Genomic DNA, 20,015 nt, shown 5'->3' with positions numbered 1-20,015 from the left:
AAACTGGAGTCCTGTAACAGTCCGGGCAGCCAGCACGGGAACGGCTGGGGGGCCACACTGACTTCCTACAGTGACTAGGCGAAATAGGAATTTCCGGTTCCTGGGTCAAGACGAGGTAACAAACTAGCAAGCAGTTAAAAGTTCAGTAGCCACAGCCCTGGTCCAGGGCAGGGCAACAAACAGACATGCAGTTATAAGTTCAGGCCTCACTACAGGCTGAGCAGCAGTTTGTGGAGCTACACCCGAATCCGGGCATTGCAATACAGAGGCAATTCCTATGGTTTAATGCGTAGGCCTGTCCGCAGACTGAGCAGTAGTTGGATCTCCTTGCTCTGGTGGAGAGCAGACAAGCACAGGGGTTTTTTCTCCCTATTGGGGAACCGGCCACCCTGGATGGTGCGGCATCGGGGGGGACACAGGCCCATATGCTCCACTGTGTCCCAGCCCAGGGACCTAACAGTGGTAATGTGAGCTCCCACTGGGTCAGTGGTGATCCTGCCTGCAACACGCTGACCAGGTCAGTGGGTCAGCAGGGTCCAGACCACAATACACTGCCCCACCTGGCATCCATTTCGTTAGCCGGCACTGGGTCAGCTATCCCTGGGCCCTTTCCCAGTTCCCCCTGGGAGCCTACCTGGCACGCCTGCTGGTTCTCAGGGTTTTCTGTGGATCACAGTGCTGGCAGGGTGTCCATAGGCTCAGGGTCTGGGTCACTCACTGGCCCTGGTGCCACAGCCCAATCTCCAGGACCTGGTATGGCCTCTGGTCATCTCCATCCACCCTCAGAACCTGGCAGCAGTCGGGGTAGTCGTGGTGCATCACAGGGCTTGGGCAGCAGTCCTGGGGGCCAATCCACTCAACCCTCCGATAGCAGGGCCGCAGTGCCTCCCTTCTGGGGAGACCGGGGAAAGCATCTGGCCTGCTCACTCGCTGGGCTATGAGCTCTCCACCCCTGCTCTTATAGTCCCAGCCCTGCCTTTCCACTTCCTGGGGGTGGGGCTGAGCAGCTCTGGCTCCACCCACCAAGGGGCCTTATCAAGGGCTTCCCTTTCTGGGTCAGTGGGAGGCCATACTGACTCACTGCAAGCCCCAAAAGGGTACTGCTTAATGATAAAGATTTATTTATGAGAACCAAAACCACATTTCAGATTCTAGAGCAGACGAACACTAGAGTGAACATTCAAAAATATCATGAATGCAGGATAATCTCCTGTGTACGGGTTCCAAAACTATCTCAGGCCAATGATAGTTTCTTCCAAAAATTAATATTGTGCTGTGAGCATTTATCCTACCATTTCAAATTATTAAGCATTGATATACAATTCCTTGCTGCCAGCACTGTGAACTTCTGCCCAAACAAGAAACACTCCAGGTGATGCAAATCTACAGTCTTCACGCATAGCAGAATAGCAGTAGGAGATAAGGGAGTTGTCTGCAGCTAAGCTGACAGTGACAAGCTTCAGGTTATGCAGAAGAACTCCTTGCCAGCAATCTGAACCAGCAGCACTCTAGTTCTCCTTGCCTGTAGTATATTCCCACCTTCAGTAGAAATCCTTCAGGGGAGCAAGAACAGCAATAAACCTGTCATTAGCAGCCACAGTACTGTCACATCACTAACTCTTGTGCACGTCAGCAACAGTCTTTAACTCAGCTATTTGCATCATTGGGGAAAGCTTTCTTTGATTGCCAGGAAATAAAACATGTACAGTGGTCTTTCATAAACAGATACAAGCTCTCCAGAGTACAAACAAACAAAACAATCATGTACTTAGGTAAATGTGTTGCAATTTTTAACCAGAGCAGATGAAGCCTATGTGAATAGACCTGCATGCAAACTAGTGTGTGAAAACTTGCTTGTAATCTGTCATGTATAATACAGCAATTGCCACTCATTTCACTTACCCTTTCCAATGCTGGAAAATAGATTATTTTTATATGTGATTTATACACAACTGTTTTCAAAGCCCACTGCTAAATTCCTTGAATGGCAGCCAAGGAGTTGGGTGAAAACCTACAAACCTACCACATACGGTTCAGTATGTTGGGCACTGGCAACTCTAAGCTAAGGGAGGGGGAAGGGGAAGGAGAAACAGCTCTTCCTTAATGACACCTCATCTTTATGCCAGAGTCAACAGCAATTAAAAACCAGTGGCAGAAGTAAAGTTGATATGTTCCGAAATTCAAAGCGCTATTTTGTTCTTTTTCCAGTGCTCACGCATGCCCATTCCAACATAGGTGGGTATGCACTCTGACAGTTGCTGGAATATTTTTCCCTTTGTGGTAATCTGTCAGGTTGGCTCTAACCCCCTGGTGATGCTTGCTCAGAGCATCTGTAGAAGGTGCCCTACCGAGCCTGCACTTTTTCAGTTCCTTCTTCCTGCCTGTGGCAGTTACTGGAACTTTCCTCATTGTTCAGGCAATCTTTCCAGTGGTTTCCTCCTTTATTTTTGTCTATCTAGTTCTTGTAGTTTAGTTAATTTGGAAGTAGTTTTGGTACATGTTGCCCCCCTCTCTGGCAAAGCCTCAGAAGTGGGGGAACACGCTGCAGCGGCTTTGCTCACGGTGCCCCTGGCAAAGCCTCAGAAGCGCGGGACCCCGCCTCAGCTGCGGATTTGCTCCCAGTGCCCCTGGTCTGCTGGGGACCATCTCCAGCAGACCAGGGGCACCGGTAGCAAAGCTGCAGCAGCGGTGGTCCCGCGCCAGAGCAAAGCCTCAGAGGCAGGCAGCCCGCCGCTGCGGCTTTGCTCCCCGTGTCCCTGGTCTGCTGGGGGGGGGGGGAGGCGTAGCTAGTGTGCCCCCCCCCAGCAGACCAGGCTTTTGTTGTGGACCCTGGGGCAGAGCAGCTGGGGCGCTGCCGGTTGGTCCCGCAGCGCCGCTCTGGGTACTACTGGACCAACCCGGCAGCACCCTAGCTGCTCTGCCCCAGGCGTCCTGATTCAGCCGCTGCTGGTCAGTTTCAGCAGTGGCTGAATCAGGACACCTGGGGCAGAGCAGCTGGGGTGCTGCTGGAGCAACCCAGCAGCACCCTAGCTGCTCTGCCCCAGGCATCCCCAAGTCAGCCATTGCTGAAACTGACCAGCGCTGACTACAGGAAGCCCGAGGCACAGTTGCTCTGCCCCGGGCTTCCTGGAATCAGCCGCTGATCAGTTTCAGCAGCAGCTGACTTGGGGTTCTTAAGTTGAATCTGTATGTAAGTCAGAACTGGCAGTCGGTTTCAGCAGCGACTGAATCTGGACGCCAGTTCCAACTTACATAGATTCAACTTAAGAACAAACCTACAGTCCCTATCTTGTACGTAACCCGGGGACTGCCTGTACAGTCTATCCATTTTTGTAGACTTCGGGAAATTTCCTAAGTATTCAAATATTTGCCTGAGAGTTGTCCAAGTGAATAGACGGCTATAGCATCTGCCTCATTTAAAATGCTTTATTTAATTTTAATTAGGATCCAGCCTCTAAGGCTCAGGGCTGCCCCTGCAGCATTGAGGAGCCTACCATGGCGCTCCAGTCCCACAGCCCCCCCCACAACTCTTACGCAGGGCTGGAGCACCAGCACAGGCTCCCCTCTGTGGGGGGGAGGTGGGAGCCCCGAGCCTTGTGGGCCAGAGTCAGGCAAGTGAGAGCTGGATCTGACCCATGGGCTATGCCTGGAAGAGGGTGGAAGCAGTTCTGTATGTTGCCACTCTCCCTCCCCCTGGCTAGCATAGCAAAGCATTGCCTGGAGGTTTCCCCCTGCTGCTCCAATTGGCCCTAATAGCAGCCAATAGGAGTAGCAAAGTACAGTGCTCGGGAGTGGGACGGGGAAGGCACGGACCCATGTGAATCCTGGGAGAACTATGCCAGGTAAGCGACCCCCTATAGCCCAGATTCCACACCCCTTCCCCGTTCTGCCCCCTCCCCCAGCCCTTAGCTCATTTCTGCATCCTACCCCCCTCTCAGATCACCCAATCCCCAGACTGTTCCTGAACTCCCTTCCACATACTGAACCCCTCATTTTTGGCCTCAACCCAGAGCCTTGGTGGTCCACAAAATCTACTGGTCTGGGATCCCCCAGGTGGTTTGGAGGATTTTTTGCATCACTTCTTGTGTGGCCTACAATTTATTTTTCTGTGGGTCAGTGGCTCCCCAACCCAAAAAGTTTCTCCACCTCTGATTTATACTATAGTAGCACCATTTGCTTCAGTAAGGGCCATGCCCCATTGAATTAATGATGAACAGATAACAGTCAGATGAAATTTCTACTCCAAACATCTTAGCGTCTATTTTAAAACAAGATGCAAATATGTTTTAAGTGATGAGAAAGGAGGGTGAAGAGAAGACAGGGTGAACAGAGGATCACAAGATTACATAAGTTAGCTATTGCACAGCTTGATGGTCTGGGTTGGTTCTGCTCAGCTAGGAGACTTCCCATCCTGACATATGATGACTTCGCCTCAGTCATGCCTGCCTTTCTTACTTCCAAGACTCACAGCATGCTTCCCTGGTGATTGTCTCAATCTCAGCTGCACTACACTATTTTTACACCTTCGCTGCCCTGGGATAAAGCCCTGACCCCTAGGTTCCTTTCCTAGAATTCTTCCAGACTCTCCTTCAGGGCCTTCCACAGAAACCCAACTTGTTCCTTGTGGTTCTCCCCCGCCCCCAAACTAAGTTCTCTCAGCCTTTTTATGACACCTGTGTGTTTCAGGCTGGCATTTGACCCCAAACAGTCCAGCTCTCTTATGTCTACAGTACAGCGCTAATTCGAACTAATTAATTTCAAATTAGTTAATTTTCAATAACGCATCTAGACCCAAAAACTAATTCGAATTAGCGTTTTGCTAATTCGAAATAGCATGTCCACACTGATTGGACACTGGGTCGCATTTAAGGGCAGCTGAAACCGGTTCCAGCAGGGTATCGGGTCAGTAGTTGCTTTGTGTGGCTGCTGTCTGAGGCTTGTGCTTAAAGGGACCCCCCTGGACAGCCGGTTCTCAGCTTTTCCTCTTGTCTACCTCGCGGAGGGACAGCAAAGCGTTTTCCTCTCCGCCTGCCTGTGTAGGTGGTTCCCATTGGGGCTGCCGCCGCAGTTGGCACCATAGAGCCAGAGCTTGCCCTGGGCATTCTGCTCCAGTTTTTGGACTTGCTGCTGCAAGCCTGCCAGCAATGGCTGGAGGCTACCTGGCACCATCTGGTGCATGTCAGCCCCCTGCCTCTCCCCCTGGCCTCCTTGGGGGCCGTGGAGGAGCCACAGCAGCGCCCGGATGCCAGCGTGCCTCACCACATCTGGTGTCTGGACACCAGCAGCAACTGGTGGGACCGCATCGTCCTAGAGCACGGGGGAGACCAACAGTGGACCCAGAATTCAGGATGAAGGCGGACACGTTCCTGGAGCTCTGCGAGTGGCTCACCCCTGCTCTGCGGCAACGCGACACTCGCATGAGGCCCGCCATCCCCCTCCAGAAGCGTGTGGCCATTGCCCTGTGGAAGCTCTCCACTCCCGACAGCTACCGATCCATCAGGAACCAGTGCGGCATGGGGAAATCCACCGTAGGAGCAGTGCTCATGGAGGTACAGCACTCACTGGCCACTGGGCCGGGAGAGAGGGGGGAGGAAGGGCTGCAAGGAGGAGATGGGCCGCCCCAGGGAAAAGCGGCGGGGGGGGGGGGGGAGGAGATGAAAGTGCCCCACATGAAAGGGTTCGGTCTGTCCCGGCAGGACTACACACCGCCCGTGGCGGCCAGGATCGCAGCAGGGGTTGCTTTTGGGTGTGGGGCGCGGGGCAGTGCCAGGGAACAAATACTCCCAGCCACCTGGGCGCCCCAGTGATTCGCGGTTTGGTGTCTCTCTCTGCAGGTGGTCAAGGCCATCAACAGGGTGCTGCTCCGCAGGGTGGTCGCCTCACCGACCTGGACGCGGTCATCCAGAGGTTCGGCATCCTCAGCTTCCCCAACTGTAGAGGGGCCATCGACTGGACGCAATCCCCATCTGTACTCCGGAACACCAGGACTCCCAGTACATCAACCACAAGGGGTACTTCATCATCCTGCAGGCCGTGTCTGACCACCGGGGCCAGTTCATGGACATGTTCATGGTCCAGCAAGGCACACGACGCCAGGGTGTTCCAGAACACCTCCGTGTGCCAGAGGCTGCTGGCCAGGACCTTCTTCCCCAGTCGCCACATCAGTGTTGGGGACATGGACATGCCCCCTACAGCTCTGGCTAATGAAGCCCTACATGGGACACCTCAACCCCTCTCAGCAGGCCTTCAATGCCAGGCTCACCAGGGCCCGCATCGTGGTGGAGGGAGCTTTTGGACACCTGAAAGCACGGTTTAGGTGCCTCCTCGCCTGCCTCGACCTCGCCAAGCACAATATCCTTCCTGTGGTGGCAGCATGTTGTGTGCTGCACAATTTGTGAGAGCGTAAGGGGGAGGCTTTCCTGGCAACCTGGATGGCTGAGGCTGACTGCATGGCTGGCCAGTACGCGCAGCCCTGCACCGACACCATCCGGGAGGCCCAGCGGGGGGGCCATCCAGACCCAGGAAGCCCTGCAGGAGAGATTCCAGGTGGAGGAGGACTGAATTCTCCCTGCATGGCCCGCTGGGGCCTTCTTGCACCCTCACTTCCTTCCCCTTTCCCAGCTAATGTAAAATAAAAACACCTGTTTTGCCAAAAAAAAATCTCTATTTTATATGACTCTGGTGGGGGAGGGAGGAATGAGGGAGGGCAAGGGGAGGGGGAAACCTAGGAGGAGGGAGCTGGCAGGGGGAGGAAGGGGAGGGAAAGCTCAGGGTTGGGTGTCCTGCTGGCTCTCCTGTCTCGCAGCACTGCGGGTGCAGGGACGTCGGGGGGCAGTGGGTGGGACACGAGGGATGGAGGGTGTGGAGGAAGTGGGAGGGGGAGCAGGGGTGGAAGGAGGAGCGAGAGCTGGGGCGGTCGCAGGGGCTGGAGCATGATGCGTCAGGAACCTGTCCACCAAGGTCTGGAGATGGCTGCGGAGGGCACAGCCCTGCTCCTCCAGTGCCTCCAAGCTCTGCTGCCACAGCCGCAGGTCCTCATGAACCCAGTGGTCCTGGGTGCGGAGCTGGTGCTCCAGTAGCCGCAGGTACCGCCGCTGATAGTCCTTCAGGTTGCGGGTGCGCCTGCTGGCCTGGGTGTGGGTGGCTCTTGCAGGCGGGGTGGTGCGCCCTGCAGGCTCAGGTGCTGCCACTGTGGTGAAACAGGAACTATGGTCAGCTCTCCCTGGGGACACGGTAGGTGAAACCCAGCCCTCCTCTACAAGGCGAGGTCCATGTGTAGGGAACAGGCCAGGGCCCCTGCATGACACCTAGCTGCTGCTCCATGGTGCGCAAGGCTCAGGCGCACGGTCTCTGGGCTCCCTCTCCCCCCACACCTTCCATTCACATAAGGGGAGCTCTGTGCTCTGTGGAATGCCTCGGGGGTCCTGGGTAGGCTCCTGGCATCCTTCTCCTCCATCAGGGATGGGGCCCTCTGCCCCAGGTCGATCATCACCTGGGGGGCATGGACTGCGTGAGCCCCCAGGACGCGGTCCAGGGCCTCAATGAGGGCAGGCCTGTGTGTCGGCCCCTGGCTGGGAGGCCCCCCGAGTAGGCCTGCTGCAGGTCCTTTATTTTGCAATGAAGCTGCTCCTGGGTCCGCATGTGGCATCTGGTGGCCAGGCTGGAAGCCATGCAGTTGTAGATGGCCACGTCCCTGTGCCTAGTGTGGAGATTGTAGACATTGGAGGCCTCCCCGCAAACCTCAGTGAGGTCCATGATCTCTGCATTAGACCAGGCAAGCACCTGCCTCTTGCAGCCCTGGGCAGGCACCTGTGAGCCGCCAGCCTGGTCCTGGGTCTGGTCCTGAGTCTAGATGTGTTATTTTGAATTAGTTTATTTCAAATTAACTAATTTGAAATTAGTTAGTTCGAATTAGTGCTGTACTGTAGACATAAGAGAGCTGGACTGTTTGGGGTCAAATGGTCCTGGGAAGAGGGGGAGGGCTGGGTGGCAGCGGGTGGCTGGCTGATCTTGTGCCAGGTGCAGGGTCTGCTGGCTGGGTGCTGGCAGGCTTGCAACTGGCACAAGCACTGTTGCCAGACCGTGCCCCTTTAAGGGATCCGGGGCTGGGAGCGGGGCAGAAGAGTTTCCCTGGTGGTGCCCAGAGTGGCCACCAGGGCAAGCTGGGAAGGGCTAGCCTCCCACTAGTTCGAATTAAGTGGCTACACAGCCCTTAATTCCAACTAGGCGTTACTCCTCGTAGAATAAGGTTTTCCTAGTTCAAATTAAGCACTCCGCTATTTCAAATTTAATTTTTGAAATAGCGGTTTTTATGTACAGCCGCTATGAAAGTTAATTCGAACTAACGGCTGTTCGTTCGAATTAACTTTGTAGACATACCCTTAGCTACCTTCTACTCTAATTCTGGCATATGAGTGCTAAGTGAATAGGGCTGGCTAGCCTCAGTCCTCCCTGGAGTTTAAAAGGGGCAGATCACCCTGTCACAACATCAGACCTGCCCTCTGTTCCACACACTAACTTTCCATAGAAATCTGCATCAAGTTCAAAGTGTTGGTAGGGTTGCCAGATGGTTTCAACAAAAATACCGGACACACTTAACATTACATCACAAGCTACATTACATCTTATTTAGAAAATACCTGACATTTATATTTTCTCATTTATGTTTTCTCAATTTGTTTCTCAAACAGAAAGCTCAAATACTGGACTGTCCAGTTCAAAACTGGAGACCTGGCAACCCTAGGTGTTGGCCCTTATTTTCAAAGTACTCTGTGGTCTGGGCCAGGATACCAAACACATGAAGCTCCTAGATGAAGACTCTGGTTAACAACTTTGTTCCTTATGTACAATGGAACTTCCTACAATGAGTCCACATAAATGTATCTATACTCACCTTTGTGGAGACTTAGCTTTCCCTAGGGTAGGTCCAAGCTTATGGAATCAACTCCCACAGGAACTAAAGCCCATCACAAAACTCACCATTTTCTATTCTAAGTGTAAGGCACCATCCTTTGACCTTGCCTTCACTAACATATAGCAACATGTCTAATATATTAAAAAGTTACAATACAACACACTGCCCTGCATATACCTTCTCTTAGGTGGGGAGGATAACAGAACAAAAACATAGTAGAGTTTAGTCATGTCATTTAATTTTCTACAGGAGGGTACTCAGATACTTTGGTGCTGAGCACAGTATAAGAACCTCTATAGAACAGAACTTGTATTTTGAAAATGCTTTTTTTCCAATGGAGCTTTTACTTGTTGGCTAATTTCTTGTAGGTGTCACAGGAAAATGGAGCTACATAATAAAAGGCAGGAGCAGTCAAGTAGCCAGAGCTGTGAAAAACAAGATTTGAGAAACCTTAATTTCATCTGGGGAAAAAGCAGGGAGCAATCGAACCATAAAACTGGAAAAGACCTCAGAAGGTCATCAAGTCCAGCCCCCTGCTCTAGGCAGGACCAATTCCAACTAAATCAACCTGAACAGAGCTTTGTAAAGCAGAGACTTAAACACCTCTAGGGATGGAGACTCCACTACTTCCCTAGGTAACCCATTCCAGTGCTTCACTACCCTCCTAGTGAAATAGTTTTTCCTAATATCCAACCTGGACCTCTCCCACCACAACTTGAGACCATTGCTCCTTGTTCTGCCATCTGTCACTACTGATAACAGCCTCTCTCCATCCTGTTTGGAACCTCCCTTCAGGAAGTTGAAGGCTGCTATCAAATCCCCCCTCACTTTTCGCTTCTGCAGACTAAACAGACCCAAGTCCCTCAACCTATCCTCATAAGTCATATGCTCCAGCCCCCTAATCATTTTGGTTGCCCTCCGCTGGACCCTCTCCAATACGTCCACATCCTTTTTGTAGTGGGGGGCCCAGAACTGGACACAATACTCCAGATGTGGCCTCAAAGCTGAATAAAGGGGAATAATGACATCTCTGGATCTGCTGGCAATGCTCCTCTTAATGCAACCTAATATGCCATTAGCCTTCTTGGCTACAAGGGCACACTGTTGACTCATATCCAGCTTCTCATCCACTAACTCCCAGGTCCTTTTCTGCAGAACTACTACTTAACTGGTTGCTCTCCAGCTTGTAACTATGCTTGGGATTCTTCCGTCCCAAGTGCAGGACTCTACACTTGTCCTTGTTGAACCTCATCAGATTTCTTGTGACCCAATCCTCCAATTTGTCTAAGTCACTCTGGACCCTATCTCTGCCCTCAAGCGTATCTATCTCTCCCGCCAGCTTAGTGTCATCCGCAAACTTACTGAGGGTGCAATCCATCACCTCATCCAGGTCATTAATAAAGATATTGAACAAAACTGGTCCTAGAACCGAACCTTGGGGCAGTCCGCTAGAAACCGACTGCCATCCTGACATCGAGCCGTTGATCACTACCTGCTGAGCCCGGCCTTCTAGCCATCTTTCTATCCATCTTACTGTCCATTTATCCAATCCACATTCCCTTAACTTGCTGGCAAGAATATTGTGGGAGACCGTATCAAAAGCCTTGCTGAAGTCAAGGTATAACATCCACTGACTTTCCCATGTTCACCGAGCCAGTTACCTCATCATAGAAGCTAATCAGATTGGTCAGGCATGACTTGCCCTTTGTGAATCCATGCTGACTATTCCTAATCACTTTCCTCTCATTCAAGTGCCTGAAAATGGATTCCTTAAGGATCCCTTCCATGATTTTTCCAGGAACCGAGGTAAGACTGACCGGCCTATAGTTCCCTGGATCGTCCTTCTTCCCTTTTTTGAAGATGGGCACTACATTTGCCTTTTTCCAATCATCCCGGATTTCTCCCGATCTCCACCACTTTTCAAAGATAATGGCCAAAGGCTCCTCAATGACATTTGCCAACTCCCTCAGTACCCTCGGATGCATTAAGTCTGGACCCATGGATTTGTATACGTTTAAGCTTTTCTAAATAGTTCCTAATGTGTTCTTTACCCACCACAGGCTGTCCATCTTCATCCCATCTTGCGTCACTTAGCGCAGAAGTCCAGGAGCCGACCTTGTCCGTGAATACAGAGGCGAAGAGAGCATTGAGTACTTCAGCTTTCCCCACATGATCTGTCACTAGGTTACCTCCTTCATCCATTAGGGGCCGCACACCCTCTCTGATCACCTTCCTCTTGTTAAGATGGCTGTAGAAACCTTTCTTGTTATCCTTCACATCCTTAGCCAGTCGCAATTCCATTTGCACTTTTGCCTTCCTGATAACACCCGGCATTCTCGAGCTATACCTTTAAATTCCTCCCTGGTCATTTGTCCAAGTTTCCACTTTTTGTAAGCTTCCTTTTTGTGCTTAAGTTCACAAAGGATTTCCCCTGTAAGCCAATCCAGTCTCCTACCATGTTTGCCCCTCTCGCTACGCATCGGGATGGTTTCTTTCTGTGTCTTCAATATGGCTTCTTTAAATAACTGCCAGCTGTCCTGGACTCCTTTCCCCTTCATGTTAGCATCCCAGGGGATTCTGCCCATCAGATCTCTGAGGGAGTCAAAATCTGCTTTTTTGAAGTCCAAGGTGTGTATTTTACTACTCTCTTTTCTTCCTTTGGTCAGGATCCTGAAATCTACCATCTCATGATCACTGCTTCCCATGTTGTCACCCACCTCCACTTCCCCTACTAGTTCCTCCCTTTTTGTGAGCATAAGGTCAAGCTGCACATGGTCCCTGGTCAGATCCTTCAGCACTTGTGTCAAGAAGTTATCCCCAACATTCTCCAAAAACTTCCTGGATTGCCTGTGTGCTGCCGTATTGGTTTCCCAACAGATATCAGGGTGATTAAAGTCCCCCACAAGAACCAGGGCCTGCGATCTGGAAGCTTCGCTCAGTTGTCCGAAGAAAGCCTCATCTACCTCATCCACCTGATTCAGTGGCCTGTAGCAGACACGAACCATAACATCACTGCTGTTTGCTCCTTTAAACTTAACCTATAGACTCAACAGGTTTTTCTCCCTCTTTATACTGGAGTTCAGAGCAATCGTGGTGCAACTCCTCCTCCTTTTCTCCCCTACCTGTTCTTCCTGAACAGTCTATACCCTTCCATGCCAGCGCTCCTGGCATAAGAAAGATCTAAAGAAGGAAATAGCCTGGTCAGAGACAGGCAAACTGTGTCTGTAGTTTAGCAGATTCTGGATTTATAAAATAATCCTAGAATCATAGAATACTAGGACTGGAAGGGACCTCGAGAGGCCATTGAGTCCAGTCCCCTGCCCTCATGGAAGGACCAAAGTACTGACTAGACCATCCTGACAGACATTTATCTAACATACTCTTAAATATCTCCAGAGATGGGGATTTCACAACCTCCCTGGGCAATTTATTCCAGTGTTTGACCACCCTGACAATTAGGAACTTTTACCTCACGTCCAACCTAAACCTCCCTTGTTGCAGTTTAAGCCCATTGCTTCTTGTTCTATCCTCAGAGGTCAGGCAGAACAAGTTTTCTCCCTCCTCCTTATGGCACCCTTTCAGATACCTGAAAACGGCTATCATGTCCCCCCCCTCAGACTTCTCTTTTCTAAATTAAACCAACCCAATTCTTTCAGCCTTCCTTCATAGGTCATGTTCTCTAGACCTTTAATCATTCTTGTTGCTCTTCTCTGGACCCTATCCAATTTCCCCACATCTTTCTTGAAATGCAGTGTCCAGAAGTGGACACAATACTCCAACTAAGACCTAACCAGCACAGAGTAGAGCGGAAGAATGACTTATGTCTTGCTCATAACACAACTGTTAATGCATCCCAGAGTCATGTTTGCTTTTTTTGCAACAGCATCACACTGCTGACTCATATTCAACTTGTGGTCCACTATAACCCCTAGATCTCTTTCTGCCGTACTCCTTCCTAGACAGTCGCTTCCCATTCTGTATGTGTGAAACGGATTGTTTCTTCTTAAGTGGAGCACTTTGCATTTGTCTTTATTAAACTTCATTCTGTTTACCTCAGACCATTTCTCCAATTTGTCCAGATCATTTTGAATTATGACTATCCTCCAAAGCAGTCGTAACCCCTCCCAGCTTGGTATCATCTGCAAACTTAATAAGTGTACTTTCTATGCCAATATCTAAATCGTTGATGAAGATATTGAAGACAGCCGGTCCCAAAACAGACCCCTGCGGAATCTCACCACTTATACCTTTCCAGCAGGATTGTGAACCATTAATAACTTCTCTCTGAGTACGGTTATCCAGCCAGTTATGCACCCACCTTATAGTAGCCCCATCTAAGTTGTATTTGCCTAGTTTATTGATAAGAATATCATGTGAGACCGTATCAAATGCCTTACTAAAGTCTAGGTGTACCACATCCACATCTTCTCCTTTATCCACAAGACTCGTTATCCTATCGAAAAAAGCTGATTGGTTTGACGTGATTTGTTTTTTTACAATGTTTGTCTTTGAAATGAACTTGTTCCAAGTACAGTAATAGGCATTTTGAGAAAATATTTCCAGGGGAAGTTCCTCTGCTGTAACCCTTAAATTCAAATTACACATGCTGGAGACTTGGTTGTGTAATCAATATGCTTTTTGTAATTTTCAGGAATAAAATGTAATTATTTCTAGCAATGGGCAATTTAATTTAAGTTTGACCACTTTTCTTGTTTTCTCACTTGGCTGCAATCAGAAAAAAGGGTTTTTTGTGCATATGGGAACTCAAAAAATAAAGATTCTCCATTTTCTCCCAGGGAAAAAATTATTTAGAGAGCCCTTTGTTAAAACATTGGCAGCACATCACTATTGCAGGTGCAACCAGGCAGTTAGATGCCTAAGTGCTATAAAATACATCCACACTTATTTCTAGCACAAAATTGCAGACACAGCTTTAGAGATACCTTTTCAAAATCTAGCAAATTGTCTCCTTTTACTGTGTCCTCAAAATTTCCTTTAGTGGTACACTTTTTTTTTTAAAATAAGAAACGACAATGAACCAACATTGCTATTGGCAAATTAAACAGACAGTACAGCACACTTTGATACTGTTTTATTGTTTCCCTTTTCAGTAGCTCAAGGCATTCCAGAATTCAATGCACCAGTGACATCAGAATCACCTTTGATTCACATGGTTTAGGGGAGAAAGTCTGTTTTGTGAAGAGCAGGTAACTCTGTTTCTTCAACTTTGACCTGATTACTAAACTATATATTATAAATATTTGTATTCCATCACAATATATAGATAAGAATTGAAAAAAAGCATGCTTACCTTATCTTCACATATAGACACACACACATCCAGTGATAATTGCTGGTATCACAAGCCACATTCATTGAAGCAAACATCAGTATCTGGAGAGCATGAACTGTTAAAGAAAAAGAACCAATTATCTTTACCAAGAGAATGAAGGAGACACATTGTTACTCTGAGAGCCCCTCAATTCCAACCGGCAAAATGTTCACTGTACTAAATAGCAACTCCTATCAGGCCAGATAAACTCACTATACCCAACTTTTTTTGGGGGGGGGGGGGGGCTAAAAAGCATGGGCTACGTCTACACTGGCAGGTTCTTGTGCAAGAACTCTTTTGCGGAAGAGTTCTTCTGCAAAAACTCTTCCAGAAGAGAACGTCTACACTGGCATGTACTTTTGCGCCAGAGTTGTGCTTTTGTGCAAAAGCATCCATGCCAGTGTAGATGCTCTTTTGCGCAATAAAGCTCTGATGGACATTTTAACCATAGGGCTTTTTTGCGCAAGAAATTCATGTTGCCTGACTACACTGGCCTCTTGCGCAAAAGGGCTTATTACTGAGCGGGATCAGCAGAGTTCTGGCGCAAGAAGCCCTCATTTCATACAGGAGAACATCAGTTTACTTGCGCAAGAACACATGGCCAGTGTAAACAGGCAGCAAGTTTTTGCACAAGAGCGGCCACTTTTGTGCAAGATCATGCCAGTGGTAGACACACATGCATCACGTGATATCCCTAAAAGATTTATGTGATACTGATTCTCAATCATTTTCAGATGTATGTACATATGAGATATAAGGAGTTATGTGATGTACTGAAAATAGATTTGTTGAGTCTTTGTCCCAGGCACGTTAACAAGATAGTATTGCCAGAAAGGAATGTATAGTCACCTGTTTGCCTTGGTTCACATGTAAAATAAGCTTAGTAAGCCAACACAATAGAAACTCATTTGCATACTAAGTTAACATGAAGCCAATATACCAGGGATACACCACCATGGTCAATGACTTTGGGAAATATGAAAGCAAAAAAGATACTCTTTCATACTAAGACGGGGAGCAGTCATAGAAGACCCCTTGAGAATGCTTCCCAGTTTGTTGACAAAGCCGCTGATACTCGGCTCCTTGCTCTCTAGGGCTTCTCACCACCCTGCCCTAATGGGCCTGGTATCCCACAGCCAAGTCACAGAGCTGAGATGACCATTCTCCTTCTCTCCCCGCCAAGAGTAATGCAGACATCAAATCACTGTCCCCGTTCCACCACTATGGAGTGGAGTGCTGGGTGGATGGGCTGCATGGCCCTGGAGGGCTGGGCCGTTAGCACCCAGCTCCTTTAACACAAGTGTCGGGACGGTGGCATTGCTCCCAACTTCCCTAGCCCCAAAGCACCATGTGGGCAGGTGGCCCTCAACACTCCCAAATCCTGGAACACCAGTTGAGTGATGTGCCCTCCCCTTCTCTACCCTCTTCTCTACCCCTAGAATCCCAGCTGGGCAGGAGGCCTCCAACACCCTCAGATCTGGGTGGCCCCCCAGACCCCCTCAACCCCAAAGTGTTCTGGAATTTAATAAGGAGGCAGATGGGCAGCACAAACACCAGCTGCCCCGAGTCCCTGGCCAGAGTCTTCCACTAGCCTCAACCAGAGTCCTGACCATAGGGCATGTTGAACTGTAGAGTATCAACAAGAAGTAGGAGGGATCCTGGGGCCTGAGCCACACAGAGCTGTTTGGGAGGCTCACCCTCCCTTGGCCTTTGGTATCTGCTACCCAGGCTTTCTTTTATATGTAGACATTTCTTACCATCATTATCCTTATTCACGCACTCTCTCAAATCTTAACCTTTGAAAATAAACTGATGGATTGTTTTCACTATAAATGTATCTCAGTGCTGTGATATTATGTGCAACTTATATCTCATCTGTACATACATCTGAAAATGATAAGGATCAGTATCACTTAACCCAGAAGTAGGGAACCTTTTTTGGGTTGGGGGCCACTGACCCACAGAAAAGTCAGTCAGGGACCACACACAAGGGAGAAGCAATAAACAAACAAACAAACAAAACCTGCACTGACTGGCTTCCCAACTGAGGAGAAAGAAACTGCCCACATTCCCCTTGCCCACAAAAGCCATGGTGGGGGAGGGTAGCCTAGTAGATTTTGTGTGCTCCCGCCCTGCGGTGGGGCAGTAGAAGGACTGGAGCATCACCGCAGGCTCCCTAATGCTAGGGGGACTCTGAGCCTTGGGGGCCAGATCCAGCCCCCAGGCCTGAGGTTCCTCACCCCTGACAAACCATTTAGGGATATCACACAACTCTTTTTTGGGGGGGCTAAAAAACATGGAAGTAGTATGCTTGGTATAGTAAGTTTGTCTGGCTTGATAGGAGTTACTATTTATCTCAGTGCTGTGATAGTATGTTGGAAGTGATTCTCAGCTGACCAAGACAAGCCGGCATGTGTACTGTTTCTTTAGGAACACTTTACCTAGTAATTTCTGCCAGTGTCCAGTGGTTAAGGGCTGGACACTACAGGGGACTGCTTCAGGGGGGCTTGAATGCACCTATTATTAACACCTCGAAGGCAAAGTAGGGGCTGGCATAGTCCAGAGGAAATTGTTTGGGTGGCTAACAGACTTGTAGTGTCGAAGCAGACATCCAGTTAAGCACATGCAAACCTCCCTCTTGCTGGCGGATAGCAAGGTAACTGTCCAGGGCAGCGTGGTGGGGCAATTGCCCCACATTGTCCAGAAAGGGTTAAAGCAGGCTGGAGGGAGCCTGTGCAGAGCCCTGGCCCATTAGGGAGAGGCTTTAAAGGAGACAATTAGGGTGTAACTTGCTGGGTATAGGAGCTTCACAGCAGAGAGTAGTTAGTTAAACCCAGACCAGGGAAGATGCAGGACAACAACTCTGCTCCCACTGACTTCATGGGAATTTTGCAGTGCTATCTCAATACTGAGCTATTTTGAAAATCCCATTCTACAATTTAGACCCTCCACCTACACAAACTTACATGTATGGCTAACTTTACCCATCTGACCAGTTCCATATAAATCAGTAGGACTATTCTCATGAGTAAAGCTATGCAGGTGCATAAGCATCGGTAAAATAAGGGCTTTAATAATAACCCACTTCCGAATCTAGTCACTGGTAATGTGATAAAACCCATGGAAGTCAGATCAGACCCTAAATAAAATCAAGAATTAACAACTGAAGATTTACACAAAGGATTTGGTGGTAAGACAGGGGGGCAGAATTTTACTTTGGTGGTATGCTGGTTGGGGCCACCAGAGCAGCTGCTGGACTAATTCCCCAGAACTACCAGCAGGAGGTGCTGAAGCAGTGAGCCAAACTTGTGACAGTCAGGAAAGAAAGCATTGCAAAAAGCATGAGGACAGATTGTGGCCTGGTATTGCGCAGCCACACAAGATGTCCACACACAGGCACATCGTTCTATACAGCAGCTCTCTTGCGTGCACAGAGCAATGGAGAGTGGGGGGAGAATAAGGACTATGCACTTAGTATTTCTCCTCCAACCACCATGCAGTTGAGAGAGTCAGGGAATGGGAAATCTTCACACCAACCCTGAATGTACCAGCACAGCTGAGCCAGACATGACATAGTAGCAATGTGCTTCTGACCAGGCCAGTAATACATTACTGCCTCCCAGAGAGCAATGGGATGAGCCACTTCCTACTGAGGGCTGCCTGGGTTGCAGCACACATGTGCAGTGCCCCAACACAGGGCTAGATATGCAAAACAAGAACCCCATTATTATGGATTTCCCAATAATGCAGTGGATAGTGGGGTATGTTTTATAAACTATAAAGAGTCAGTGGGCTGGGACCACAAAAAGGAATTACTGGATTCTGTTGCTCAAGGATAGGGGAGTGGACTAGTCAATTGCATCAAAATATAAAATGAACCAAAAATTCACTTTCATAGCTAAGGATGTTAGATACTGTTTATTTTAATAGTCATGTAACCACAACAGTTCTTAGTGGTTACACGGTTACTAAAATGCTCCCCCCGTTGGGGTGGGGACAGGGCCATAGCCTGGCCCCATTCCTGGGGAGCCCCCTGTATCAAAGGCAGCAGCACGGGGTGGCAGGTGGAGCCAGTTCACAAGGGGCACAGGTTTAAAAATTGGCTCCCCATGAGGACCAGCTCCTGCCTCTCGCCTGTGCTGCTGCCTCTGTGTCAGCAAATGGAACCAGAATGCTTGGGGAGCTTGCTTAAAAGCTGGCTCCCTGGAGGCACTGTCTCTGCCTCCCTACCCTTGCTGCGCCTCTAATACAAGAGGCAGCAAGTGTGTGTGTGGGGGTGTCCATGTATTAGTTTGAATTAACTGATAAACGATTAACCGATAAGATAGGGTGTAAGTGACTATACGCTAACATCCCTATTCATAGCAGACTTCTTGGAAAATCCATATAGCTTTTTATATAGTCTCCATTAATACAGTATTTGAGTGCTTCCCAAGTATTTCAGAATAGAAATAGTAACCATAGTATTTCTTTCTTTCTTTTTTCATTCACTGCCTGTAGGAGAAATAGCTTGATTTGTGCTTTGTATATGTGTGTGTGCATGCATGAAAGATGGAGAGCAAGTGAGCAGAAAAGCACAAACTGAATAAATTAGAGATTTGCATTTAGTTCCAAGGTAAGTCCAGGATGATTGCCTCCATCCTTTCAGTCTCTTGGATGTGTGACAGGAATATTCGATGATCAACTATATTAAGAACTTCAGAGAGGCTCAGAAGCATTCACAGACTAAGTGCTAGAAAGGACCACTGAAATCATCTAGTCTGATGTCCTAAATAACACAGCCATAGTATTTCACCATGAGATTCATGCATCAAATCAGCAACTTCTGGTTGAGCAAAAGCATGTCTTTTAGAAATACAACTGATCTTGATTAAAAAACGTCAAGTAAAGGAGAATCCACCACATCCGTAGGTAAACTGTCCCAATCATTAATTGCTCTCACTTTAAAATGTGCACCTATCTGTAGCTCAAATCTGTGTAGCTTCAGCTTCTAGATACTGGCTGCTTTTATGCCCTTTTTCCTGTTAAAGAGCCCTTTCAGATAAATCTTTTCATCGTGAAGGTATGCTTGGGTATGTAGGTGCTTCCCTTGCACAGAAACCAGTAGCGATCATCCAAAGCAACAAATGCCATGGCCCAAAGCCTTTTCAACAAGGATCTAGAATACTGGCAACTAACAAGTGACACTGGAGATGGTTATTTTGGTACCTTAATTTGCTGAGAACAAAGGAGATTGGACACCAAATTGTAGTTGCGACGAGGAGTCCTGTGGCACCTTATAGACTAACTGAAGTGTTAGCTTTCGTGGGCAAAGACCCACTTCGTCAGATGCATCTTCGTCGACATACATCTGACGAAGTGGGTCTCTGCCCACGAAAGCTTATACTCCTACACTTCAGTTAGTCTGTAAGGTGCCACAGGACTCCTCGTCGCTTTTGCAGATTCAGACTAACACGGCTACCCCTCTGATACTTGACAAATTGTAGTTGAGGAAGTTACTCACCTTGTGCAGTAACGGCAGTTCTTCGAGGTGTGTCCCCCCTGTGGGTCCTCCACTTTAAGGCTGTGTCCAGACTCAGGGGTTTTTTCAAAAAAAAGTAGCCTTTTTTCGAAAAAACTTCCCTTGCGTCCAGACTCAAGCCGCGTTCTTTCGAAATTAATTCGAAAGAACGCGGCTTTTCTTTCGATGGCGGTAAACCTCAATTTACGAGGAAGAACGCCTTCTTTCGAAAGTTCCTCTTTCGAAAGAAGGCGTTCTTCAATGTAAAT

At 48.7% G+C, this 20,015-nt stretch overlaps 1 long non-coding RNA gene across 1 annotated transcript in view; it reads right to left on the bottom strand.

The window, feature by feature from the left end:
- LOC149524541 (uncharacterized) overlaps window positions 1-20,015 on the bottom strand; it is an 83,895-nt gene that overhangs the window by 18,908 nt on the left and 44,972 nt on the right. The window contains exon 2 of the long non-coding RNA XR_016349344.1: window positions 14,226-14,322. This is a non-coding gene — a long non-coding RNA (uncharacterized LOC149524541). The remainder of the gene's footprint in view (window positions 1-14,225; window positions 14,323-20,015) is intronic.

Source organism: Pelodiscus sinensis, chromosome 4 (assembly GCF_052426305.1).
Source record: "Pelodiscus sinensis isolate ZL-2025 chromosome 4, ASM5242630v1, whole genome shotgun sequence".
NCBI classification, from domain to species: Eukaryota; Metazoa; Chordata; order Testudines; family Trionychidae; genus Pelodiscus; species Pelodiscus sinensis.
This window is presented reverse-complemented; position numbering and strand designations above follow the sequence as displayed.